Source organism: Canis lupus, chromosome 16 (assembly GCF_011100685.1).
Source record: "Canis lupus familiaris isolate Mischka breed German Shepherd chromosome 16, alternate assembly UU_Cfam_GSD_1.0, whole genome shotgun sequence".
In the NCBI taxonomy this organism is placed as follows: domain Eukaryota; kingdom Metazoa; phylum Chordata; class Mammalia; order Carnivora; family Canidae; genus Canis; species Canis lupus.
In genome coordinates this window covers 2,407,354-2,435,271 of record NC_049237.1, presented here as the reverse complement: position 1 = coordinate 2,435,271, position 27,918 = coordinate 2,407,354, and the positions used below count along the sequence as shown (strand labels likewise).

General features: G+C 39.4%; 1 protein-coding gene across 1 annotated transcript in view; it reads left to right on the top strand.

The window, feature by feature from the left end:
• The window catches only part of CNTNAP2 (contactin associated protein 2), a 2,034,882-nt gene that overhangs the window by 1,495,721 nt on the left and 511,243 nt on the right, over window positions 1–27,918 (top strand). The gene's annotated exons all lie outside the window — the stretch shown is intronic.

The window sequence follows — 27,918 nt, the reverse complement described above, 5'->3', positions numbered from 1 at the left end:
GTAGATCTGATCCCATCTGTATTATAGAGCTTATTTACACACACACATTTATCTGTTTCTTCCTGCCTTAATCCCTTTGGTTTACTCTTCCTTTATTCCAATTTACTCTTTCTAGAGAACTTCTGCTATTTGATGAGAATTGCGTATTTTAAAGAAATTTGAAGCAAATTGGACTTCAGCAGTGCTTTCACCTGAGTCATGCGTCAGCATTGATTGAGTCCCTCTTCTGTCCCCAAACTCATCTACATACTTAGGGAGAATCAGGGACCCAGGTAGACCAGGCCCTTAGTTTTCAGAATTAGTTTTCAGAATACTTAGTTTTCAGAATTATGTTATTGTCTTTTGATTACTGGGCTACTAAAAATATATACTAAAAATATATACTCATGCCTTTCTCTGGTGCTTTCTAAACAGACACAAGTGGCACTATAATAATTTTTTAATATGGTAGTCACATTTCAGAATAAAGGCAAGATAGACGATTTGTGGAAGGAAGAAATGTTGAACCACAATTTACTTTGTTGTCATCGTGCTGCATTCTTTATACGCTTGACACGCTCAGAGAATGATTTGGAGTAAATATAATTAAAGCCAAGGAATATATAAAGTGGTTTGTGGGTATTTATCCTCAGGAGTAACTATTTGATATTAATGTCATGCTAGGAAAGCTGGGCCTATTTCCTGTGGAACTGAAATGTCGGGGAAAGAAGCGGTTATCAGCCCCCTGGTCATTGACAGGGTAGAGGTGCCTTTAGTTTCAAAGATCCACAGTCATGTGGGTGACACCCTGTTTCCTGATGGGAGAATTGAGCTTTGATTTGCACATGTTCCCAAAAGGGACAAATATATTATGAAATTCAAGCAGCGAGTATATTACTGTCTTTTGCAGCACATGTGAGAACTTCTTCGGTAGAACTAACCCGTGCTTTGCCCCCACAGCACTGTACGTGTGGAAAAGAGAAACTGGGGTAGAAGATTCAGCTCTACACCATCATGACAATAATAACTTAGATATGCCTCCCAAGCACTGTTTTTTGTTTCCTTTAACAATCTATTCCAAATCAGATATTCAAATTACATTTTCTAAAACTTCACCTATTTGCGGGCTATATGACCTTTTATAATCAAAACAGAAGCTTATCACAAAAATAGCTTTAAAAAGGCTGGGAGAATTACCAAAATTACTCTTTTCCTGCTATGACATGAGTGTGCAACCATTTTTTTTCTTGTAAATAATGCAACCATTTCAAAGAGGATGCACCCTCCAGATAATAGTGAATAAAAAATTCAGTGAAAGAAAGTAAGCTTATAGCTGCTATAATTTTCCAGAACCATTATGTGTCCCATGCAGCTGGTTTTGTTGGTGCTACTAAGCACATCCTCCTGGGCCCATCCTTTTAGTGTTTATGAGCCTCAAATAAGGATTGAAGGAAGGGGTGGAGAGTGAAAGCAAATATAAATAAATATAAGATGCTGATAAAATCAATATTGTGTGAGTGTCACACATGACTTAGGCCAATGTGAATTTTCATGTTGGTTTTATATGTTTATAAATTTGTATATCTAAATGAAGGAGAGACATGAGGTAAGAGAAAAATGTCTCTCTCTCTATAAGTGAAAGAGTTAAAACAAACAATCATCCTTTACACTTTGTCTCATGATTTGCAGCCGATGTTAGGATAATGTAGCTTCTTTTCTTCAAGTGTTCTTTGATAGCAATCCCCAAATGTAAAGACAGGTGCTCTTATATAACTGTTAAATGATTGAATCAGGGCTCCTAGCCATGTTTGTTTTTTTTTAATACATGTATTTAATGTATTTTTATATTACAGGTTTTACAAAAGCCTGTATTTTTAGATACAGGACTCCAAGGCCTGTATTTAAATTTTTACAGCATACTTTGAAAATTCTACACTTGGGGAAGTTGATGTATTTAATTGAAAGTAATCTAAGAATCTTTTTGGCAGAGTAGCGAATGTTTTAGCAGAGTGATCGGTCTTGAAATATTTGTGAGACTGCCTTAAAACTTTTTATCTCTTCGCAAGTCATCAGAAGTTCACCAAAAGTCTACCTTTTTCAACCGCTTTCCTTATGTGGGAATTTTTTAAAGTGAACAGAAAAGCATCACACTTGACTTCTGAGAAATTGTAAGGGTCCTTGAGAACAGGATTTATTCCCCTTTAGCAGGTACAGATCCCACCCCAATGCAGGGTGAGACTACATAGGGTGATTTTAGTGTGGTCTTTTTCCTATTTCCTTATGCCACAAAATCATTTTTCCACATACCCTGTGTAACTCCTACAAATGATTTTCAAGGGGTCTTTTGGCATGTGCAATTATTTATCATCAAATATTTGTAAATGAAAGTGCTGGGGATGAGACAGACTATAGACAGCTAATCTTAAAGCTACTCTGAATGACAGGCACAGAGGCAACACGGAATTTTCCAAAGGAGCAGAACGTCAGTCTGCAAAATTGCCTGTCCTAGCTTGATACAGGTCCTCACCGCTCAGAAATGAAGATGAAAATCATTTGCGAGGCATCCTAATAGAATCAGCAGCAGCTGCTTCACTGCGTGGAATTAATTAATGAATATATACATACATTCTTAAAAAAAAAAAAGCAACAGTGATGATTTAAAGATTAACATGTCTAGAAAAAAAGTTTCAAGACTTATGAGTACTTCCGAAGTCAGTATTTAAACCTATACAGATGTGCCTCTAGCTGCTGAAAAGCCAAACACAGTTTCCTGGGGAAATAAAGTCTCCTATCTCCTGGTCCTTAAGAGTAATTACCGGCTTTATTTTGAATTATTCGTGTCGAGGACAAAAGAAATAAGATGCATGTAAATACTTTAATTGCTGCTGTCAGCAAGTGAATGATTCAGGTTGTGTGTCATGTGTCTGGACAACACTTGCCCAAACTCATGGCAGATGCCCATTTCGTGCTTTGCTCTGCTCTTCTTCTAGCAAACTAATGGGGTTTCTAAGTCTAATAGAGCTAAATGTACAAAGTGGGCTCTACTAGACAGTAAGGCTTTGGGGCGTGTCTTTCAGGGTGTATATTTTCGTTTTGTTTTGTTTTGTTTTGTTTTGTTTTTGAATGTGAAATATGTAATTTTCCAGGTACTATAAAAGGAGGTAATATTTTCTCCAGCTATAAATGAAGGAACAGAGGCCCAGGGAAATCCTGTGCTCACACTATAGATAGTACTTTCTGGGCAAACTGCCCCTATAGCTCCCCACACGCTTACACAACACTCAGTACAGCAAGACCTCTGAGCTTCTGTGACTAAGTTGCTAACTTACGCTTTTTTCCAAGTTTCTAACAAAGTGAAAATACTGAAAAAGTGCATATTTTCAAATTACTCTATGACAGGGATGGTATTCTCTTTCTTTGAATCATTTTTCAAATGTTAAGGGAGCTCCTTAGGTTGTCTCCATAAATGCTGAAACTGAGTTTACCTAATGAAATGAGTTATTACAGGTAGACTGCTTATAAAAAGAAAACTGGACACTTAGTGGCAAATCTGGACTCAAATCTCAAGTCTGTCACTTTTGCAAGCAAGTCACTTAATTTCTCTGGGGCTCAGTCTGTTCATCATTCAGAGGAAGAGATTGGATTTCCAGCTCCTCCAGCAACAGTGAGCTTGGCCCATATGGGTAGTCTTGGGTGAGGTTTGGGTGAGCTCCAGGGAGGGTGAATCTTCAAAGAAAATGAAGTTATTTGTCTATCCAATCTCCAGTGATGGCAGCGCCCTAAAGAAGGGCCCCTTCGTGTCTCCAGTACCATCTTTCATGAATGGCTTAGAAGAAAAGGGAACTTCCACAGAATAATGGGTCCATCTGCATATTCTTTAGAATCAGACCAGAATAGAGATTAAATTACAAGGCAAAGAGGATCCTTAGAGTCTTCAGAATCAATGCAGCCTTGTATATACCTGATAGAATCTCCATCAAGTTGGGATGACTATGAATTACAATCCCTCACTGGGGCCACGGGGTTGATCTTGTATCATGTATGTCCTGTGCCTCAGTGGAAGATCATGGACGTCTGTCTCACCATGACAGTGAGTTTAAAATAAAAATATAATAGAAAAATGGAAAATAAATAGAACTTGGATTTGGTAAGGTCTAGTGTCTTTTCTAGGTTTAGGTATTTTTGCAAGAACAAGAAGATGCAAAGCAAAATGAGAGTTTCTCCTGATCGTTTCCCAATGTGCACAAATATCCAGTCATTATGGTGTATGCCTGAAACTACATAAATACATTTTTAAAAAAAAATTAAAATTTAAGAATCTCTGACCCAAAATTTGGCAAGTATCTCTTGCAGCCAAAAAAGCATTGTAGGTATATTTCACCTATTTATGTCGCTTCCTCTTTGAATCATGACCAGGTGGCTGCTATCTGGTTGGGTAGTGGTAGCTTCTTCTGGTTTTCATTTGAACAATCCTTAGGATGTAATCAAGAGAATAGTACATAATGTTGGAAATTAATGCTGAAGTCTGAATTGTGTCCATATTACATTTTTTGGCAAGTTGGGATTGTGGGACCTTGTAATAGGAAGCAACATCTTCTTTGTCTCTGAATATTCAGTCTATTCATTGTCAGCTACATTAACAGCCACCTAATATTTGCCAAAATAATACATGAAGCAAACATTTGTCAAAAGAAAGAACTTAGTTTTTACCTAAACTATCCTTAGGGTATAATCAAGAAAAGAATGTATAATGTTATAAATTAATACTGACATCTAAATTACGTCAAGTGGGAACTTGTGGGACCATGTAATTAATAGTGAGTTCATGAAACTATTTTAACTCCTTTTCCTTCAAATTATAGGTTTTACAGAGAGTGTAGATGCTGCTATTTTTTGTTGGCTTTGATTTGTTTGCTGCTTATGAATGTGCAGGCATATTTTAAGATTTTCATTTAAGAATAATTTTTTCATAGAAATTTAAGAGATTTACCATGACCAGAGCCCCTGGGTAATGTTGTTCCCTCCAAATGAAAGACTAAGGTCAAAATCCTTTTAAGTACTTATATTAGTTTCCCAGGTGGCTTACACAACAGTAATCTATTGTCTTTCAGTTCTCGAAGCTCGAAGTCTGAAGTGGAGGTGTTGGCAGGATTGGTTCCTTCTGAGGCTATGAGGGAGACTTCTAGGCCCCTTGCCTGGCTTCTGGTGCTGTCTTGGCAACCTTTCTGCATACAGACCTATCTCCCTGATGTCTGCCTTCACATTCATATGGTACTCTCCCTATATGAAAGTCTATCTCTGCCCAAACTTCCCCTTTTTATAAAGATACCACTCATATTGAATTAGAGTGCACCCTAATGACCTCAACATAACTCATTCCATCTGCAATGAACCTACTTCCAAATAAGGTCAAATTCTGAGATATTGGGGGTTAGAATTTTAACATGTGAATTTGCAGGCAAGGAGGATACACTTCAACCCATAATAGAGATCATTTAATATGATAAAACTAAATAAAAAGAAAAAGTTAAGGCACAAAGAAAAACCTACATCCATGTTGCTCTATGAGCTGAAAACAAAGATTTAAGGTTATCACTTCTGGGTATGTTTTGGGAGAAGATGACCTTTGCATATAAAGCAGATGATTTGGTGTCACTACCGTGTGTATGCAGTCATGTATCTCTTCCTTAAGGAACTCAAATTTGTCCCTTGAATTTTACATGACCACATATGTCATTCATATATTGACCCATTGATGTGTAGATATTTATGAAAAACCTGCAGTGCTCAGCACTGTTCTGAGCACTACAGATACTATCAGATGTTGAAAGAGACTCTGGCCTGGCCTGTGCAACTTCTAGTCTGGGGGAGTAAGAGAAAATAATCAAGTAATCATGTCAGTATAAACAACTATTTGGACAATTATATAGAATGAACTAGGGGCTAGGGCTATGAGCAGGTATGAAAGGTGAATTTAAGCTCATGGGTCTGCTAAGAGAAGGGAAGTCAATGAAACCTACCCCAAAGAGATGATGTTTGAGGAGGGACCCAAAGGATCTAAAGCTGGGACCAGAGTGAAGAGAGAAGGGAACATTTCATTCAGGAGGGAACAGGAGTTCCAGAGGCCCAAAGGCATGAGAGAATGTGTGTTCAAAAACAAACAGAAAAATCAAACTTGAGTATGGCTGGAGTGCCAAGAGCTAGTGTGAGCAGAGCAGGAAATGAATGAGACAGGTTAAAGAGTCTTTATTTTAAGAGGATGGAAAACCACTGGAGGGTTTCCAGTAGACATGTGGCACAATCAGATTTGTATTTTTATAAATTATGCTGACTGCAGTGTTGAGAACGGACGAGAGCCAGGCTTCAGTGGTTGGCAAACTGTTGCAGAAGTCCAGCTGAGAGGAGACTGTGGCTTGTGCCGTAGCGGTCCTGGTAGTTATTGATAGATATCTTCAGTAGCTGTTTGGAAGTTGAAATGGGCAGGATATTGTGACTGAGCGGGGATAAGGATTAAGGATAAGAAAATCACCAGGGATGAATCTTAATTCCTAGTTCAAGAGTAGGAATGCTGACAAAAGATCAGTTTTGTGTGGAAAAACCATGGTTTTATATTTGAAAGTGTTGAGTTGGATATGGCTTTGAGATACTGCAATGCAGATAGTACATAGGCAGTCATAGACTTCCATCTGGTGCTCAGACTCAGGTCTTGGCCAGATGTATACATTCTGGGGTCGTCAGTGTATAGATGACAGAGCTCTGGCTGTGGGTGAGTTGTCACCTAGGGAGAGGAAATAGCATGAGAAGAGTCCCTAAAAATCATCTTTGAGACACTCCAACATTTAGTTCCCAGGCAAAAGAATGTATTTCAACAGGCAGAGCAGTAAAACAAAACTCAGGAGCCTCGGATGAGTAAAGCCATGAGAAAATGGTGGTTCAGGATGAAGGAGCCAAATGTTGCCTAGAAGTTGGCATGAGAGGTCAGATATTAGAGGTCAGATGAGAGGAGAACTGAAAGGACCCAGCGAACTCAGTGATGTGGAGTTACCTTGTGCCCTAACTGTTGCTACCTAAGTGGGATGATAGGTGAGAAAGCTGGAGCAAAGTCAGTTAGAGGCAGATTGGGGAGCAGAGAATGTATAAAGCTGGTAATGCATAAATGAACAGAGAAACTGGAAACTCGGAGGCCAGGGTAGGAGTTAGGAATGCTTGAAGTCCAGATTTGGGGGAGATGAAGAACATGCGGTGACAAGGGGAGGTAGTGAGGACACAAGTGGACAGGAAAAGATTGTTAAAAACAAGGAGAGGAATCAGTGGAAACCATCTTGTTAGATGGGCGGCCTGCATACTCTTGGGTGGACAGGCCCAAACGAGCCCAGAGAGGCAGGTGAGAGAGGTCAGGATGGCAGCAAGGAGAAGACAGGGTGACAGGCCACGTGGCATGAGCTTGACAAGAGTTGGGGTAAGGACGCGACCAGGGAGGGTCAAGTCTCAGTGCCACCAGCAAACCTGGGTCACCCGGGTGGGAGAGAGGCAGCCCCCCTGGAGAAGGCTGCAGAGGAGGCAGCAGTCTGGGCACAGAGCAGGAGGTGGGACAGCAGGGGAACAGAGTCTGGAGAGTTTTATGGATTTCAGGGATCGATGCATAGGAAAGAACAAACCAAATGGTGAGGATGATAGCGCAGCAGAGGATGAATGCCTGAGAGCCAGGCTTTCACTTGACTCGAAATGATGAAAACAGGACTGCATGCAGCCATGTGGGCATCAGCTCTGCTGCTGTGAGTGGCCGGAGAACGTGTCCCACTCAGCCAGGTGACAATGGTGGTAAGTCAGATGGCAGCTAGCTGTGGCCTGGTGGATTCAGGTCAGCCAGGCACAGCCCACAGAAGTCTCCAGCTGGGCCACTAAAACTTCAGACACCATTATAGGAATGATTTTGTGCATACTGCTTTCATGGAGAAAAGGCGGGGGGCGGGGGGATGACTATCAAAGCCAAATATCAATTCTGCACAAATTCCAAGATAGTTGCTTTATACCAAATGGTTAAAATAACTTATTAATAGCTTGAATTATTCATTATTTTCAGCTGTTTTTACATCACGGAGCTATAGCCTAGAGCTGTACTTGAACAAAAAGCTACAAGATTTACCCATTTGAAGTTATCAGAAATGGGGGAATGAGACGGTAATTTTTGAAGGTGTTGGAAAAATAGCCAACTTCTCACACACATACACACAACACTGAAGAGAAAGCTAGTTACTAACGTCCCATTAGTAAGACTTTTTTTCATTTTTATAATAAGTAATTAGCCAACCACATTAGGCAATAATGAGAGCTAGTAATCACTTTTTTTTATTAGAGAAATTAGACTGGACTCATTTTCAAACCCCATTTAATGCATATGTCATAATGACTATGCAAAAGGCGTAAGTTGCTTAAGCCAAACGGTGCAAGTTTTGGTACTCCTCCGATCAAAAATAATGACTCCAGGTGGGCTGAAAGATAAGAGTTCCTTCCCTCAACTTGTGGGAGAACATTCTGTTTGTAAACCCTGAAGGGTTGAGTTGACATTGTAAACCAGACTCAATTTTGTTTGCTTGGATAGAGGATCTGAACAGGATGCATTTCATTATTGTAAGAGTTTGCCACCAGGAGCGGCAAGAGAAAGTACCATCCCTCCAGTTATATGTGTAGGATCTTGGGTTGGTTAAATTCTTTGTTGCATGCAAGAAACCCACAACTAAGTGTAGGGTTCCAAACACCTACTTGAGTGGATTCCTTTCAACTGTGTAATTTGATGAACCATGAACTGTCCTAGTTAATTTCTGCATTCTTCTGAAGATCTTCAAAAAAAAAAAAAAGGCAACCTTTCATGGGAAATAAAATATCTGGCTTTATCTTCTACGAAACTCAGTAATTATAGTATGGCCCTATTAGGCCACGGGAGGATTAGGGGCTGGTGCCTTCTACTTACTTTCCAGATTCACTAACCCATGCATCGTGAATTTGCGAAACTTGATTAAGAGCTCACACCCAGACCATGCTTCTTTGATGCTTATGCTCTTTGCTGCCCAAAGAGTCACGATGTGAAGATCTTCACTGAATTGCATTGTAGGTGATCTCTTCATTTCCAGGGCTTTAAATACCATCTATATGCTAATGCCTTCCACACTTCAATCACTCACACCATCCTCTTCCCTGAGCTGGAAACTTCCATATCCAACTCGCTATTAACATCTCCCTTCCAATGATTCACACTCATCTCAGCCTTGGCATGACCTGACTTGCCCGACTCCCCCCTTGGCTATTGCAGTGAAGGGAACCACCATGCACCCACATATTGATGCAGAAAGCTCAGAAGCCTCTTGTCCCCTTTCTCCTTGCCCCCACATCTCTTGGAGTCTCATGAATCATCCAAGAGGGTGTATTTTAAAATTAAAAATGAGCACCTGTTCCTGCCATCCTTATGCCCTCCCCTGAATCGAACTTCTCAGCAGATCCAAACCACCAGCAGCTCTCCCTTTGCACTAGAGCAACTGCTCTTGGTCGGCCCCTCTATGTCCACACTGGCCTTTCCATTGACAACACACTAGCGTGTTTCATATTCTGAAATACACATCCGATCACCCCCGTGGGCTAATTCCCTGGTGGCTTCCCATCACCTTAGAAGGAAACATTGACTCCTCACAGGGTCTGCAGGCTCCTGAGCAGTCCAGCCCTTGCCCACCTCTGTGCATGTGACTTTGTCTGTGTTGCCCACTTCATCAGCCCCTCGGATGAATCTACTACTTACAGCTTTGAAGTCCTTCCCTCTGCCTGGGTTATCCTTCTCCCAAATCCTCAGTTGCTGTTTGTTCATCATTTGGTTTCCTGCTTAAATGCCACTTGCTCGGAGAAACCTTCCCCAACCACTCTCGTAAAATAGCTCCCGGTCTACCCCTGAGACCCACAATCTCTGCCACCCTGCTTGCTTTCCTTCATCATGCTTATCATTGTATGAGATCATATGATTTGTTTGTTTTCCATCTTCCCACTAGGACACGGGCAGAAGGAGCTTGACTTTGCTCGCTAATGGATCCTCAGTACCTGCATATAAGAGTAAAGTTTGAAAAAACAAAAAACAAAAAAAGAGTAAAGTTTGATAAATATTTGTTGAACGAAGGACAATAATATAATTCACCCACCGTAATTTTATTTTGAAGCTCTAAACATTAAGTTGACTCATGTCCCTGAAACAAGAAAATCTGATTTACTGTATTACCTCCTGCTTTCTCTACTCTCTGCTCTCCTTCAAACTATCCTGATCATGTTATCATTTCCATGTTGTGATAAATAATATTTATATTCACGAGTATTGTTGTAATAAACAATAGTGTTTACCTTCATTGAGTCTCTGAGTTGTTGAGAGAAAGTTCTGCATTTGCATGGATTTGATATCTGCCACTGTTTCTTTTACCATATCTTTTACCAACTCTTGGCTGATAGAAGTTTATAATTTCATCATTTTTAAAAGAAATGAACCTGGGACACCTGGGTAGGCTCAGTGGTTGAGCAAATGCCTTTGGCTCAGGTCATGATCCCAGGGTCCTGGGCTCGAGTCTCACACATCGGGCTCCCCGCAGGGAGCCTGCTTCTTCCCCTGCCTGTGTCTCTGCCTCTCTTGTCTCTCATGAATAAATAAATAAAATCTTTTTAAAAAAAAGATTAAAAGAAATGATCCTGAGAATTAAAGTCCCAAAGGTATTGTTTGTTGGGAAATATGGACTTCCATCTGTGTAGCACTTGTTCTGGGTATAACAATTACTGCATCATACCTTCTTTCTGGAAAATTTTGCAGACCTGATTCTGTTATCTCCTGGTAAGAAGGTACTCCACCTAAGAGAACTCAGGCCACCTTGACTTCCTGTTCTTTTGTCTGGATACCCATAGAATTCTTTGATATCATTTTCCAGTAAATTCACTACAATATGCTCAGGTGTTTTTTTGTTGTTGTTGTTGTTTTGTTTTGTTTTTTTTTATCAGTTTCTACAAGTATTCACTAGGACGTTTGTGCTTTCTATAGATTTAATTCTCTTTTGAAAATATTTTCTTGTTATATTATGAATCTTTAAAAATGTCATCTGTGATTTCTAGTTCTATTTGCTGTCTTTCATTAGTCCTATTCCTTTATTAATATTAACTAACATGATTGTCCTTTTGAATTTCATTTTATTCATTTCATCTAGTTAGTGCTAGATGCTTCTGATTATATTTTCAGTAGAGCCTATTTTTTCTTTTGTGCTGATTCTTAGGTGACTTTCATTTCTGTAATCTTATTTTTTTCTTCTATTTCTTTCCCAAGATCTATCAGCTCACTCTTCAGCTACTTCTATTGTTTTACCACCTCTTCCCAGAGTACTTCTACCACCTAACCCTTTCTTTGAGCTCTTGTTAGTTACAGGACATGTGTTTGTACATTTTATCTGCTTTGTAGCACTTCTTATCTGATATATGTTCTTTCTTTCTTTCCTTCCTTCCTTCCTTCCTTCCTTCCTTCCTTCCTTTCTTTCTTTTCTTTTCTTTTCTTTTCTTTTCTTTTCTTTTCTTTCTCTCTTTTCCTTCCTTCTTTCTTTCCTTCCTTCCTTCCTTCTTTCTTTCTTTCTTTCTTTCTTTCTTTCTTTCTTTCTTTCTTTCTTTCTTTCTTTCTTTCGTTCTTCTTTCTTTCTTTCTCTCTCTCCCCTGCCCCCTGGCTTTCTGTTTCATGTACTTAAAAAAGATGATAATTTAGGCATGTTTCCATAAGTCTCATGTTCCTCCTTTTTCGTGTTCACTCATTGCATAGAGGAATTCTTTGTCCTGCTCCAGCTGTTTGCACAGAGAGAGTGTGGGGAAGGGACAGGATAGTACCTCAGGACAACACAGTTTGCAGTCTGTCCTGATGTCCCCGGTGTGTTCTTGGGTCTCTGCCCCGGGCATTGAATCCGCTCTGGGCTAGCTGTGCAAGATACCCAGGACAAGTTCTTGTGCAGCGATTGAGCTTTCACTTCTCTCCAGTTAGCAAAAACATCATTTTAGGAAGTCTGTGTCCTGCACAAGCTCTCCTCCCCTTGGCCATGTGGATGGTCTGACTCCAGAAAATCTGTCACGGCTCCTAGTTCCTCATCCTGCCTTCTGCTCCCAGCTGCTCCTTGTCATACCAGGCATAGGGAAGCTGGGTCTACAGAACATGAAACTGGATCTTGTTGTTCCAAGTTGTTTTCCTCTTAGGATGCTACTACCTTGGTTAGGATATTTTTTTTTCTTTTGAGGACTTTTTTTTTAATTTTTTTGTATTGGAGTTCAATTTGCCAACATTTAGCATAACACCCACTGCTCATCCCACCAAGTGCCCCCCTCAGTGCCCAACACCCAGTCACCCCCAACCCCCACTTACCTCCCTTTCCACCACCCCTTGTTTTTTTTCCAGAGTTAGGAGTCTCTCATGTTCTGTCTCCCTCACTGATATTTTCACTCACTTTCTCTCCTTTCCCTCTATTCCCTTTCACTATTTTTTATATTCCCCAAATGAATGAGACCATATGTTTATCCTTTTCCAATTGACTTATTTCACTCAGCATAATACCCTCCAGGTCCCTCCACATCGAAGCAAATGGTGGGTATTTGTCGTTTCTAATGGCTGAGGAATATTCCATTGTATACATAGACCACATTGTCTTTATCCATTCATCTTTTGATGGACACCGAGGCTCCTTCCACAGTTTGGCTATTGTGGACATTGCTGCTAGAAACATCGGGGTGCAGGTGTCCCAGCGTTTCATTGCATCTGTATCTTTGAGGTAAATCCCCAACAGTGCAATTGCTGGGTTGTAAGGCAGGTCTATTTTTAACTCTTTGAGGAACCTCCACACAGTTTTCCAGAGTGGCTGCCCCAGTTCACATTCCCACCAACAGTGTAAGAGGGTTCCCTTTTCTCCGCATCCTCTCCAACATTTGTGGTTTCCTGCCTTGTTAATTTTCCCCATTCTCACTGGTGTGAGGTGGGATCTCATTGTGGTTTTCATTTGTATTTCCCTGATGGCCAGTGATGCAGAACATTTTCTCATGTGCTTGTTGGCCATGTCTATGTCTTCCTCTGTGAGATTTCTGTTCATGTCTTTTGTCCATTTCCGGATTGGATTGTTGGTTTCTCTGCTGTTGAGTTTAATAAGTTCTTTATAGATCTTGGACACTAGCCCTTTATCTGATAGGTCATTTGCAAATATCTTTTCCCATTCTGTAGGTTGTCTTTGAGTTTTGTTGAGTGTTTCTTTTGCTGTGCTAAAGCTTCTTATCTTGATGAAGTCCCAATAGTTCATTTTTGCTTTTGTTTCTCTTGGCTTCATGGATGTATCTTGCAAGAAGTTGCTGTGGCCAAGTTCATAAAGGGCGTTGCCTGTGTTCTCCGATTAGAAGGATTCTTAGCTTTTCCAGCTCTGCCCAAGTTCTACAGGGGCTACAGTCCTCCCTCTGTGCCCCCACCTCCTGCCCCTCTCACAATCTTTTTCTTCATAAGTTCTGGTATGTTCTTCAGGCATTTCCAAATGGCATTAAAAACAGAGTTTCTTTTTTAATAACAGCTTTATTGAAATGTAGTTCACATACTATATGACTTGTTTTAAGTTATGTCATTTAATGGTTTTTGATATGTTCATACAGTTGTACAATCATCAATACAATCAATTTCACAACATTTTTGTCAACTCAAAAGGAAACTCTCATACCATTTGGTAGCCATCCCCTATTCACCCCAACTCAGCTCTAAGCCACTAGTAATCTACTTTTTGCCTCTGCAGACATGTGTATCCTGGACATTGCAGATAAGTAGAATCATACAATATTTGGCCTTTTGTCTAACTTTTTTTACTAAGCAGATTCTTTTCAAAGTTCACGCATGTCATAATATGTCAGAACTTTATTTTTATTTCTGAATTATATATCAATGTATGAATATACCACACTTTATTTAGTTCATCAGTTGATGGACAGTTGGTTTGTTTTTGCTTTTGAGCTGTTATTAACAACATTTCTATGAACATATGTGTACAGGGATTTCTGTGGACACGTTTTCAGTTTTCTTGGATCTATACCAATAAGGCAAATTGCAAAGTCAAAATTATAATTCTCCTTTTTACATTTTGAGGAATGCTAGACTGTTTTCCAAACTGGCTGCACCATCTTACATCCCTACCAACATTATATGAAGGTTCCAGTTTCTTCACATTTTGCCAATACTTGTTACTGTCCTTGTTGTTTTTCTTTTTTAATTGTGGTTCTCCTGATGAATACGAAGTGGGTATCTGTAGTATTTATTTTTGTTTCTCTGATGAAGTGATGTTGAGCATCTCATCATATGCTTATTGTCCATGTACATATCTTGTTTGGAGAAATTTCTATTCCAATCTTCTGCCTATTTTTTAAGTTGGGCTATTTGTCTTTTTATTATTGAGTTGTAAGAGTTCTTTATGTATCATAAATAAAAGTCCTTTATCAGATATATGGTTTTCAAAAACTTTCTCCTTTCCATAGGTTCTCTTCCATTCATAATGGGATCATTTAAAGAACAAAAAAATGGTCATTTTTATGATGTGCAGTTTGTCTATTTTCCATTTTATTGCCTGTGCTTTGAGTGTCATATCTTTGACACAATTGCCTAATCCAGAGTCACAAAGATTTATGCCATAGCTTCTTCTAAAAATGTAATAGTATTAGCTCTTATATTTATGTCTCTGATCAACTTTAATTCATTTTTATATATAGTCTGAGGTGGGAGTCCAACTTCATTTTTTTGCATGTAGATACATTTGTCCATTTACTGAAAAGACCATTCTTCCCCCAATTAAATTGTTTGGCATCAGTTGACTATAAATGTGCCATGCTGAAAATCTTCAGTAAGATGTTAAATTGAAGTGGCAAGAACAGACATCCTCGTTTTTGTTTCTGACTTTAGGAGAAGAGCATTCAGTCTTCTACCATTGAGTATAATGTTAGCTGTGGTTATTTTCTTCATTTTCTCCTTTATCAGTTTGAAGAAGTTGCTTTCTATTCCTAGTTTGTTGAGTGTTTTTATCATGAAAGTGTGTTGAATTGTGTTAAATGCTTTTGCCACATTTATTGAGACAGCAGTGTGGTTTTAGTCCTAACCTATTGATCTGATATATTCATCGAGTTTTGGAGATTAAACCAACTTTGTAAATCCAGCTCATTCATAATGCATGATCCTTTTTTATATTGCTGGATGTGGTTTGCTAGCATTTCATTGAAATTTTTTGCATCTAATTCTTAGGAGATAGATCTGTGGTTCTGTTTTTTAATGATGTCTTTTTCTGGCTTTGGTACGAGGGTAAGACTAACCACATAGTATTAGGAAGTGTTTCCTCCTCTTCTATTTTGTGGAAGATTTTGTGAAGAATTCCTATTAGTTATTCCTTAAGTGTTTTATAGAATCACCAGTGAATCCATCTGGGTGTGGACCTTTCTTTGTGGGTAATTTCTAAAAGACATACTAGTCCTTATTTGCTATAGGTTATTGAGACATTTTGGTAGTTTTGTCTTTCTAAGAACTTGTCCATTGCATCTTACTTAATTAGTTGACATATAGTTGTTTGGAGTGTTCCCTTATTATCCTTTTTGTTTCTGTGAGGTCTATAGTAACGTCCCATATTTCATTCCTGACTTTAATAATTTGAATATATTCTGTCCCCCTGCCTTGGTTCAGTCTACTTCAAGGTTTGTCAATTTTACTGGTCTTTTCAGAGAACCAATTTTGGGTTTTGTTGATTGTCTATTGTTGTTCTCTGTTTTGTTTATCTCCACTCCTATATCATTTCCTTCCAATTCTTACCCAAGGTTTAGCTTTCTTGTCTTTTTTTCAGTGTGTTAAGATACTGTTTGCATGATCTATCTTTTCCATCTGTTACTTTCAACCCATATATATTTTTTAATCTAAAGGATATCTCCTAGAGAGAGCATAGAGTTAGATGTTATTTTTTTTTCATCCAGTCTGATAATCTCTACCTTTTGGATTGTTCAACCCTTTCAATTTTAATCTTATTACTAATATAGTTTGATTTATGCCTGCCATTTTACTTTCTGTTTTCTATCTTCTCATGTCTTTTATATTCCTCTGTGCTTTCTTTGCTGTTTTCACTGCATTTAGCAAATATTTTCTGGTGTTTTTTAATTTCTAATTTTCTTTCTTGGCATTGGTTGATTTCAGGAAGCAAGGAGAAGCAGAGGCCTTTACTCACGTATTTTAAACCAGAAGTTCTCTATTCCAGGTCTGTGTTTCAGAATATGGTGCAACACCCATGGTGGATATTTGTGAGTTTCATCACAAATCCTTCCCTCTTGGACATCTTTTCAGTTTGGTTCAGTGACTGAGTTGGGGGGTGCTAGTAAGGAAATCTGGACTTTTGTCATAGCTGTTATTAACCAATTGTATGATCATAGGATAGTCAGTATTTCTCTTGGACTGATTTTCTTAAGTGTAAAATGAAAGAGAAATTGAGTTAGATTTTATTTAATATTCCTTTTGATACCAGTATGTTAAAATTGTAGGAATACAATGATTATATGACCCTTAATACCTAAGCATATGAACCAGGTAGAGTCAAACCTTTTGTCTCTTAGGTTAGGCAATCTTATCTACAGCTGAAGTGACCTGGGGCACAAGATTTAACTAGATTTATATCATAGTAAAATAATTATTTGTTTTACGCCACTGAGCAGTATCCCACAGACCATTCCCTTATGTGTGAACAATCATAACATAAGGATGGGAGGAAATACACACTTTGAAATGATCATTACTATAAGGCAGTCCAGGAAGCCTCATTAGTATAAGCGCTTTGTGTCCTATACCCATGTCCAATTATTTTGTAAAGATATTTTGTTAGCGAATCCATTATCCATTGGTTATCTACAGTATGTATACTTCTCAATGGTGACTTATGTGCTATTTTATATACTAAGAAGACATGATCTCTACTCTAATAGGTCCCATTTGAAAATGAAAGGGAGAATAAATGCAGAGAGACACTTTTAATTATTAATGACAATGGAAGGGAGCTTTAGCACAAATAATTCCAAAGACATTTCTATTTGGCTTGGAATTTTAATATGATTTTTGACAGATCTATTTACCTAATTATATTTTATCTAGGATGGTATTAAAATGAGCTTCTATTCTCTAAGCACTTACCAACAGTGTGGTAGAAGCCCTGGCTACAAAGCATGTTGGTTACAGCAGGAAACTGGTCCAGGATTGAAAAATGTTTTGTGAATTATCCATAACAAGGAAAACCTTCATGTAGATAACCAACAATCGAATATACATAAAACCACAGATGACAAAAAAACAAACAAACTTTTCTATAACTGAGCACAGCTGGGCAAGGATACACAAAGGCGCTGGAGGGGATGCATGGGGTGACTGGAGCCAAGATGATGAGTCTGTAAAAGCTTCGTGCTGATGCCCTCCTGCAGCACATTTCTTTAACATCTTTAAAAATGTTCCTGGTCCAGCTGTTTCATGGAACAATGTAGACTTTTATGACCTCTCTTTGTTAGTCTCATTCATTCATTTACTACTATGAATAAAGAGTGGATCTCAGACAACTGAGTGTTCCAGTTACTTACTGATCAAAATCATGGAAATATTTTCAATAATTTAATAGATTAAAGGATACAGAAATATCTCGATATGTATATTTTCAGGCTTATCTGTCCACCAGTGTCAGTCCCACCCTCATCCCTGTTGTTACTTGCTCTAAGTTGCAAATCCTCTCTTCCTATTTACAATTCTAGTTGAAGGAGCACTCATTTCATCTCCATAATTACTTTTGTAAGAAATTATCTCAGTAAGACACCTAAACTTACCCAAGATCATATTGTATTATATTATACATGCATTATATTGATCATGTATTATATTGTATAGTCTTTAATCCTTTGGAGCGATTTCTCAATTTACTTTACTGTTTCATGAAAACTTATTCAGTTTAGTATTTTGCATTTCAAATTCCCTTAAAGTCAACCAAATATGTTCTTATTGACCAACAGTGAATAGGGTATTTAACAATAGGTGATACTTGATTTAATGCATGTACGCAGTCAAACCATATGATAACATTTTCATTTTTAAGCTGTTTGATAATAACCATTCTATGAGAGCATTCCCCCAAATATGTTCTGCAGAACATTGCTTAATATATATTTTGTCAAAATAAGTTTGGGAAACATTAAGTAAAACAAAGTTAAACAGGTTTGATTATGTTAGGACTCATTAGAGATCTGGGTAGGCTAGTGTAAATTATGAATCTCCAGGAAAAGAATATAATGCAATGTCCTGACATTTTTCTTTTTTTTTATATAAATTTATTTTTATTGGTGTTCAATTTGCCAACATATAGAATAACACCCAGTGCTCATCCCGTCAAGTGCCCCCCTCAGTGCCCGTCACCCAGTCACCCCCACCCCCCGCCCACCTCCCCTTCCACCACCCCTAGTTCGTTTCCCAGAGTTAGGAGCCTCTCATGTTCTGTCTCCCTTTCTGATATTTCCCACTCATTTTTTCTCCTTTCCCCTTTATTCCCTTTCACTATTTTTTATATTCCCCAAATGAATGAGACCCTATAATGTTTGTCCTTCTCCAATTGACTTATTTCACTCAGCATAATACCCTCCAGTTCCATCCACGTCGAAGCAAATGGTGGGTATTTGTCTTTTCTAATGGCTGAGGAATATTTCATTGTACACATAGACCACATCTTCTTTATCCATTCATCTGTCAATGGACACCGAGGCTCCTTCCACAGTGTGGCTATTGTGGACATTGCTGCTAGAAACCTCGGGGTGCAGGTGTCCCAGCGTTTCACTGCATCTGTATCTCTGGGGTAAATCCCCAGCAGTGCAATTGCTGGGTCGTAGGGCAGATCTATTTTTAATTCTTTGAGGAACCTCCACACAGTTTTCCAGAGTGGCTGCACCAGTTTTGTCCTGATATTTTTCATTGAGCATCTAGTAGGACTGGTGTTTTGAAAAATACCTTTGAGCGATGTCCTGACATAAATTTATAAAGGGGAAGAGATAAATATTTGGACTGTGCAGACTAGCTCTTGTTTACTACTTTTATTTCCAGATGGTACAAAAACTCCTTATCAAAATTTTAACATCAAACCAATAGACTGGGAATTTCAATCCAAACTGAAGAATATGATAATAACACAAAGCAGTAATTTAAGTCTTGGGTGCCTATAATTATCCTTCAAAGAGCATTATGCCAGCACTCTGATACAGTGTTAACCCTGACAGTTCTTTTTTTCTTTTTTGTAATGCAAGTGCCTGATTTAAGCTTTGATTGCCTTCAAAGAGGTACCCATTTCAAAGACAGTTATCTAGAATAAACACATTGCCAGCCACCTAACCAGATAAACAGCCAGACCCCTTCCCCCAATGAGGCTCCTTTAGCTTAGAATTTTGGCTGATTTTGATAACTGACCATTTGGGCCACTTGTCTTTTCTCTTCCCTGTGCTTTAAATTCCTTCTCTTATAATTTAAATTTACTAATAAGGAGTGAACTTAGAAACCTTAGGCTCCCATCTTTGACTCCCATACAAATAGAACCCCCAGCCTGTGTGTGGACTCTCTCTACCCCTAACCTCATTGTGTGGCCCCAGGTCTACTGTGTAATTTCTAAGTCTCATAAGTAATAAACCTCTATTTTTTTCAAAATTTTCTGGTGGTTGTTATTGAAGGACATCTTGCAATTACAATAAGAACCACAGGGACACCTGGTTGGGTCAATCAGTTAAGCATCCAACTCTTGATTTCAGCTCAGGTCATGATCTGGGTTGGGCTCTGCTCTCAGTGGGGAGTCTGCTTGATCTTCTCCCTCTCTCTCTCCTTCTGCCCCTCCCTGCCCAATGCTCATGCTCACTCACTCACACTCCTTCTCTTTCAAATAAATAAATAAATCTTTTTGGTTTAAGAGCCACAAAAAGTGGTCCAGCCACAACATTGGTTATTGATAGGCCAAGACCATCACAAAGCAACTAATATAAGTATTTTTAAAGTATTTCTGACACTATCCAAGCAATATAGCTGTAACTTCTCTTTCTACATAGAAAACAAAATGCTAAGCTACTTATAAGCTAGTAAGACCTACAGATAATGTACAATGTGTTCTTTTAGACAGTATTGACCATACTTCTACCAAGGAGATTGTTGCACAAAACACTTAATTTTACAGAGGTTTTTTAAGATCAATAGTACAAATTTGATTAGGTTTGGCAAAAGGAATATGAATATTCCAGTAATATATTATATTATTTTCTCTTGTGAGTGCCAGCCAATAAAGAAATAGATCTAAATATAGTACCAGCTTTATTACTGGGTTAATTAGCATAGTTTTGCCTATAAGGAATGGAAATTACCAAGTAAAATTGGCTTAAAAAATAAAGCAATTTACCACCTCACATAACAAGTTCATAGGGAGATCTTCTCCAGGATATCAGGGCTTCGGCACTAATCTTCAGTTATCCTCTTGTTTCTGTCCTCCTCTACATGCTGGCTTCATCCTTATGCTGGGAGTAAAAGGGCTATGTTAGTTACAAGTATGATTTCTAGACACAAAAACATCCAAAGGAAAAAGAAAGCCTTATTTCTTACTTAGGAGTAAGCAGATTTTTCATGGAAGCCCCTACTAATTGTCCCTCACATGTCATTGGCCAGAAATGGGTCACATGCCATTCCTAAATCCTGGCAAGGGGTAATGGGATTACTGTGATTGGTTTAGACAAATCAGTATTCTGGACCTGTAGATAAAGTCACCTTTTCTTCAGCTGCTTGGGAGAAATAGATTTTTGGAAGGGAAGAAAAAGGGAGAGGAGAAATGAATATCGAATTGTAATCAAGAGTATCTGCTCTATAACCCAACATAGGGGATCCCTGGGAAAGTTAAGTAGCGTTTTCTACTCGTTTGCTTCCTTCTACATTGCACTAACTTGCCTCCGCAGCAGGCAAAGAAAACAAAAGTGATGGTAAGCCTGTTGGTGTTGACTCTTGCTCATGTGCCTACCACATGCCAAAGCAGCCAATGTGTAATTCCAACTTTTCCCACAAATCCATGTGCCAGGCAATAGGAGAGAGGGAGAGATCCGGGAGGGATAAAAAGAGGAACAAGAAGATTATTTTGCTCTTAGCTCACCCATATAAGTCATTTCTCCCCAGGGAAGAACAAGTGAAAGAATGGAAAGAGTGGTAGATATTTACTTCCTGTTTACTTCCCAGGATGTGTTGGCAGAATTTTTTCCACTAATTAGTGGAAACTCTAGAATAAAAGCCACAGGCTTTCTCAGTCATGAGGAAAGTAGCTACCATCAGCAGTCTTGTAGGCATTCATTCACCTTGTAATCATGTAGTAATTCCTCATTGTTACCATGCAGGGAGCTAAGTACTGGATGAGCACCGTGAAGAAGACATGGCCCCAGCCCTACAAGGGCCCCATGCTCTCTGTCTCCATTATGACATAACAAGTAAATAAATTCATGAAAACACTCCAGTATTTTAATCTATAAAGTCCTGTAGATAAAACAAGGCAAGAGATATTTTTCCAGGCAGCCTGGGTGGCTCAGTGGTTTAGCACCGACTTCGGCCCAGGTTGTAATCCTAGAGACCTGGGATCAAGTCCCTCATCGAGCTCCCTACATGGAGCCTGCTTCTCCCTCTGCCTGTCTCTCTCTCTCTCTCTCTCTCTCTCGCTCATGAATAAATAAATAAAAAAGAGAGAGAGAGAGATTTTTCCTACCTACCCAATAAGTCCAAAAAGACTTTATGAAATAATAGTTTAGGATTTGGGAAGATGGATAAGTTGTCATTAGAATTTCAGACAATGCAAAGATCCTGAACCAAGCATGGATACGCGGAACAGAGGTTGTGTTCAGGGAGATATGGGTAGACTTCTGTGGTTCAGAGATGATGCCCACAGTTGGATGGATCCCCGAGGCAGAAAAGGGAGGTCAGGGTCAGGTTATGGTGGGTTTTAACCAGTCAGGATTATGCTTGAGGCACAATACTGCTTTCTTCTCTCCACCCTGATCTTTGCAGTGAAATCTTTCAGTGGAACTTCTATACCAAATGATGTATGCAGTGAGAAAAAATAATTAACAGACTTTCGCCATGGCACTTGAGGATGGGTACGAAAGAAATGGAACACATAAATTCTTCACACAACAAATACATAGAATGTGCCAAAATTAAATTAGATAATAATATAAGACAATGAGGCAATAGTGCCATTGATTGTGGCAGTTTTTTCGCTCCATTTTTGGAGCCAATAGCACCTAATTTTGACTATCCTCTGGAGTGTCTAATTCAATCATGCTGTCATCAAATATTTATTGTATGCTATGTGCTAGATAAAAAATCTTCATCATTGAGGGCAGATTTGATTTGGGGAACCTGCCCAAAGTCATTTGTATCCAAGTCGGCTGAATAAGGTGGCCCATCAGAAAAAGGAATGTCATTGTAGGCGAAAACTGGTGCAAACATGAAAGCAGATTTTCTTTTCCTCGTCTGCCCTGCAAACTGCGAAGCATAAAATGAGAGCTGTAAATTCAAGGCCCTTTCCAAAGAGAAAAGCATCTTAAGCAATGGCAGCATCACTGAAAAAAAAAAAAAAAGTGTCAGTAACTTCCTGCTGAGCCTGCTTTGAAGGATGCGCTTCATTTTGATGTCTGAGGTTCCCTGCGCTTATTCCAGTGAGCCTCCAGACACTTTAGCAACACCTCAGCTCTCCTTCCAATAGCACATGGAAGACACAATATTGCCCAGCAGTTTCGAAGGGCTCTCAACCCATTGCGGTGTGCAGCCACTGAGAAAGATCTTTAGGAAGCTTTGGACTGAGCACGGCCCTTCAAAGCAAATATTGAAGGACAAAATGGTATATACAGAGTCTGGGATATGTGTTTCATATCACCTCAAAGAAGGGTTCCAAATCAGAATTAAGTTTCATACAAAGGGTGCTCAAAAATAGAGAGGATATTATGTCTTATTATCCTGTATTGTAAATATTTATATATTAATACACAATCATAATTTATAAGCATGTCACATATTTTCATGGTAAATAGGTACACAGCCTTTGGCAGCATCTATGGAGTTGCTCAACATCCCCCCGACCCCCGAGAAGGAACATGTATCAGTGACTGTTCACTTCTCCAAACCATTACTCACTTCAGATAGGAAGGAATAATCACTATTTGGAAGCAGCAGCAGCAGCAGTAGTAGTAAAAATAATAATAGTTTAGATAATTGAAATGAAAACCTAATAAAGAGAGAAAGGAAGTGATACCAACAGAATAGTAAATGAACAAGAGAAAAACCTTAGGGTAGTGGCAATTAGTGAAATGGCTTCAAGGGAAAGGGCTCTAAGGCACATCCCTTTAGTTATATGAGGGAAAGAGGCCAGACTGGTTTAGACACATTTTTAGTGAGAACTCCAGAGATAGAGCACCCTGTCCGTGTGGCATGTCCATTCTTCCCTCTCTTTATTTTTTTTTAATTTTTATTTATTTATGATAGTCACAGAGAGAGAGAGAGAGGCAGAGACACAGGCAGAGGGAGAAGCAGGCTCCATGCACCGGGAGCCCGACGTGGGATTCGATCCCGGGTCTCCAGGATCGCGCCCTGGGCCAAAGGCAGGCGCCAAACCGCTGCGCCACCCAGGGATCCCTCTTCTCTCTCTTTAGCGAGGATTAGCCCCCCACAAAATCTGCACCCGAAGGACTGAGATCTCTAGCCCCGCATTCAGTCCAGTGTTTCTCAGCCTGGAGCCAGATTCTGCTGTCGGGCATAGGATGCTGGTGTGCACATCCCTGCATTTGTATCTGCAGAGGGGCAGCCAGCAGACTTGGGTACTGATGGGGCTACACCCCGTGGGTCTCTCTTGCCCTTGGACCCGCTGGTGGCATGGTCCCAGGCTCACATAGACGGGTCCCTCCAGTAAAGGGTTAGAAGCCATGAGCTGTGCCTGGGCAGAGGCGCCACTCTTGTTCTTCAGGAGCATCTCATTGTCATTGCGAACGGTCACCTCATTGGAGATCTGCTGACCTTGGAGAGAGCAAATACATTTCAGCTCTCCAAAGGCAGGGATGACATCAAACAAAGGACAGCTTGGCTTTACTCTGCGGTGCCAGAGGGAAGTCTCCACCTGGTTCTGGAAGGAATCTGTCTCATTTCAGTTCACTTCATCTAGCTCCCACGTCTTGGCCTGTTTGAGGCTGTCAGCTGGAGGCCAATTACTGCCATTTAGAGAAGTGGATGTTTTAATGTGAATATTTGTCTGCAGGAATCGCATGGAGATCACCGCTTCATCTTGCAGAAACCCTGTGTTAATACCCAGTAATCTGGCCCAGTGCTTTCCCCACAACAGCGAAACGAATCAAATTCATTCCCCCTATTGCCTGGATTTAATTTCTTTGACTCATTTACATGTCAGCTTTTTTAAGTTTAAGTGAGAATATGAATTCGGGTTTCTGCGAGGCTCATGGCACTTTTCGCTGTGTTCTTAACAATATAAGATAATACAAGGCAGGAGTGCCACTGCTTGGGGTCAATTTTTCTGAATTGCTGAGGTTTATTTCCAGCCCATTTTAGTTGAATTCTGATGCAATCTAGTTCCAAATTAGGCATCTAGATCTTTACCAGTACCAGAGACACATACTTAGGAACCTGCCAGATATATAAAGGCATTCACTAATGTTTCTCAGGGATATATATAAATAATATTCATGACTGTTTCTCAGGGATATATTATATATATGGTCTACCTATGTATAATGATGTTTCCATAAATTGATAACTTGACAGATTCTCTAAGTGTCGAACTGTCCTTGGTTTAAAAAAATCTGTTAATGATAGTTGGTGGCCATGTCTACTTGACCAGGATGTTCCCACTAAGAAATGTACAGTCACACACTGGAAATTCTATTCCTCATCCTGGTCCATCTTTGGGTCAGTGAAACACTACCCCACAGTTTGAAATCTCATCCATTTACGGCCCCCCAAAACCTCCTGGAGATTTCATGTTGCATGTAGGATAAAATGTAGGAGCCCTGAGCATGACCTCCGAAGCACTTCCCACCCTCCTGTCTTAGCTCCTCTAACAGCGCGCCCACCCTGTGCTCTGTCCCAGCTGCCTTTTCCCTGCTCATCCACTAGCATCTCCTCTCATAAGCTGACTGTCCTCAGCAGCACCACAGAAATCCAAGACCCGGATTTTCCTCTTGGTTAGACCTTTTGTGCTGGTACTCATGCCTTCCGAAGCTTCCCCTCGGTGGTAATGAAAAATAATCCAAAGCCGTTCTTGATTAATTGGCTGAAACTTACAGAGGATGCATTTTAAGTCTCCACTGTGCTCCCAGGACACTTAGTCATTCTGTCCATCCATGCATCCATCTGTCAATCAATCAAGTGCTGTGTTCCAGAAAAGTACGTTTTAGCCTAGTACTTAATCACATTGTAGAGATTATATTTCTTTAGCAAGCATCTGTTATGTACTGAAATACGAGTTATTGGTCTCTGTACATAGGTAGTTGAGTTTAGTGGGTAAGAGAGGCCAATAAACAGATTAGAATATGATGGAAGAATATATAAGGGTTTTTAGGAACATAAACAAGGGGCCCCTAACACACTCTGGTTGTTAATGTGGGAGTCAGAACAGTTTCTCTAAGAGCTGATTTGAGCTAAGTGTTAAATCACAAATAGGAGATACTTGATTTCTAAAGAAGTCTTATCATACTCTCATTGATGCCCCCTTATCACTTTGCCAGTCACATAGAGAGTGCTCAAAAAGTGTTTGATTCATTCTTTAGTAATTTATTCACTTGTCCTTTATGGAAGAGAGAGAGAAAGAGAGAGAGAGAGAGAACTGAGACTTCGGTTAAGTGGCTATAGATAAATTTGGGGTGGACATGTCTGTGATGTTGATAGTAAATCTCTCGGGGCACTTCAATTTTCCTCCAAATGCCCCCCTTTCTGTGTGATGTCCCACTGGCATGGGCCTCTCCATGTGGCCTCTTCTTGTCAGAAATTCTGGATCTCCTTACAGCTTGTTGGCTAAGATCCATGGGAGTGAAGGCGGAAGCTACTGAGACTCATACTGTTTGGGACCCTGATGGGCACAGCAATGGCTCTGCATCATGGAGCTCAGCAGAGAAAGTCACGGGCTGCCCATAGTCATGGAGGAGATGTGGATCCCATCTGTCCTGCACATTGGGGGATAAGGAATTGCTGATGGCCATCTTTGGAGACTATCTACTGCATTTCCTCCTCTTCCCATCACCTTATGCTTTACACCCTCCCCAGTACTGCAATGTGTATATTAGAACTTCTTCAGTATATTTCTCATAAATAGGTTATTGTTGATGACTCTTGCCTATCCCCAACTCCTGTTTTCATCCTATGATTCTCCCTACATCTTGGAACTAATGTCTGCACTTCCAATATTATTTCCTTGTTTGGTGGTACAATTTATGGCCGCATAAAAATGCTGCCAGAACACAACTTATTTGTTAACAGGATTAACAGTAATGTGTAATTCTTCCCCAATCTTCAAGACTCAGTTATATCCGACTTCTTCCATAAACTCTTTATTGATCCTCCTGAAAAAGATGGAATTTCTCTCTTTCTAAGATTCATAGCAATGTACTTCTGGAACTTATAGCCTGGTTTCAATTATGATTAGATATGGGCATGCCTTATCTTTCTAATAATATAGAAAACTCAGAGACAAGTGGTAGGACCTACTTGTTTTTTAATTCCCCAAACACCATATCATTTTTTGTTTTCTTTTTCTCATTTGGAACTTCAGCTGAAGTTTCTTTCATCAATTATCGGCTCTTTGCCTCACAATTTTATTTTTGCTCCATATTGCTTTCTGGTACTTTATGCTATGATTTGTGTAGATATTGAACACAATTAGATGCTGTCAGCGAGGAAATCTACATTACAGAGATAGACTTAATTTTCCTCAGTTTTTTGAAAAGTGTTGACCATATACAAGATCTTCCTGCTTAGGTTAGAATGCAGAGCACCCTCACTCCATCTGGTTCTGATCCAGCACAGTCACATTTAGATTTCTGAGTCAAGGTGTCAAGTATTATCAGGAACTGCTGGTCTTGTTTTCAGTGGACATTTGTAAATGTGACTGAGCTGGCTCATTCCATCCTGCTCCATTTTTTTACTCAATGCACGCTTAAAAACACAATGCACGCAGTTGCTGGAAAATATTATTTTATAGCACTGCTCTCCATGGCAAGTGCCAACTATTTCTAAAATGTAATTCTTGAGTTCCTCTTCTTAAATAAACATTATTTGGTTAATTTTCAGAAAACTTTCAACCAGACCATACTACAATAAAATCTTCCAGCACTTTGGAAGCATGTTATTTTGGGAGATTACACAACTGTGGGGTGCAGAGTAGAGAGTATAGACTTGGATTTCAATCCATATGATCTTAGGAAAGCTACTTTTTCCACTAGTTCTAGTCTCCTATGCTAAACAAGCTATGCTTACATGTACCTCTTACGTTTTATGTCGAGGATAAAATTATTATATCAAAGAGCTTGCCACATAAATGGCAGATTTCATCCTGTCATGGAAATATGCTTAGCTAGATAGTGCTCCAGACAATGTCATGTATGTTGTATAACGTAGTCCATCCATGTGGTTTAATATGGACAGGAAAATCTAATAATAATTTTTATATTGGCATTAAAAAAGACAGCCTTTCCCCTTTGTGAGAATTTTAGATGAGGAAAAAAAAATAGTGCCTTAACCAGAAGTCTGTATTAAAGACATGTAGCAGAATAAGTATTGGAAATCATCTTGTGAGAATGTGCGTATAATCTGATGACATGTGACTG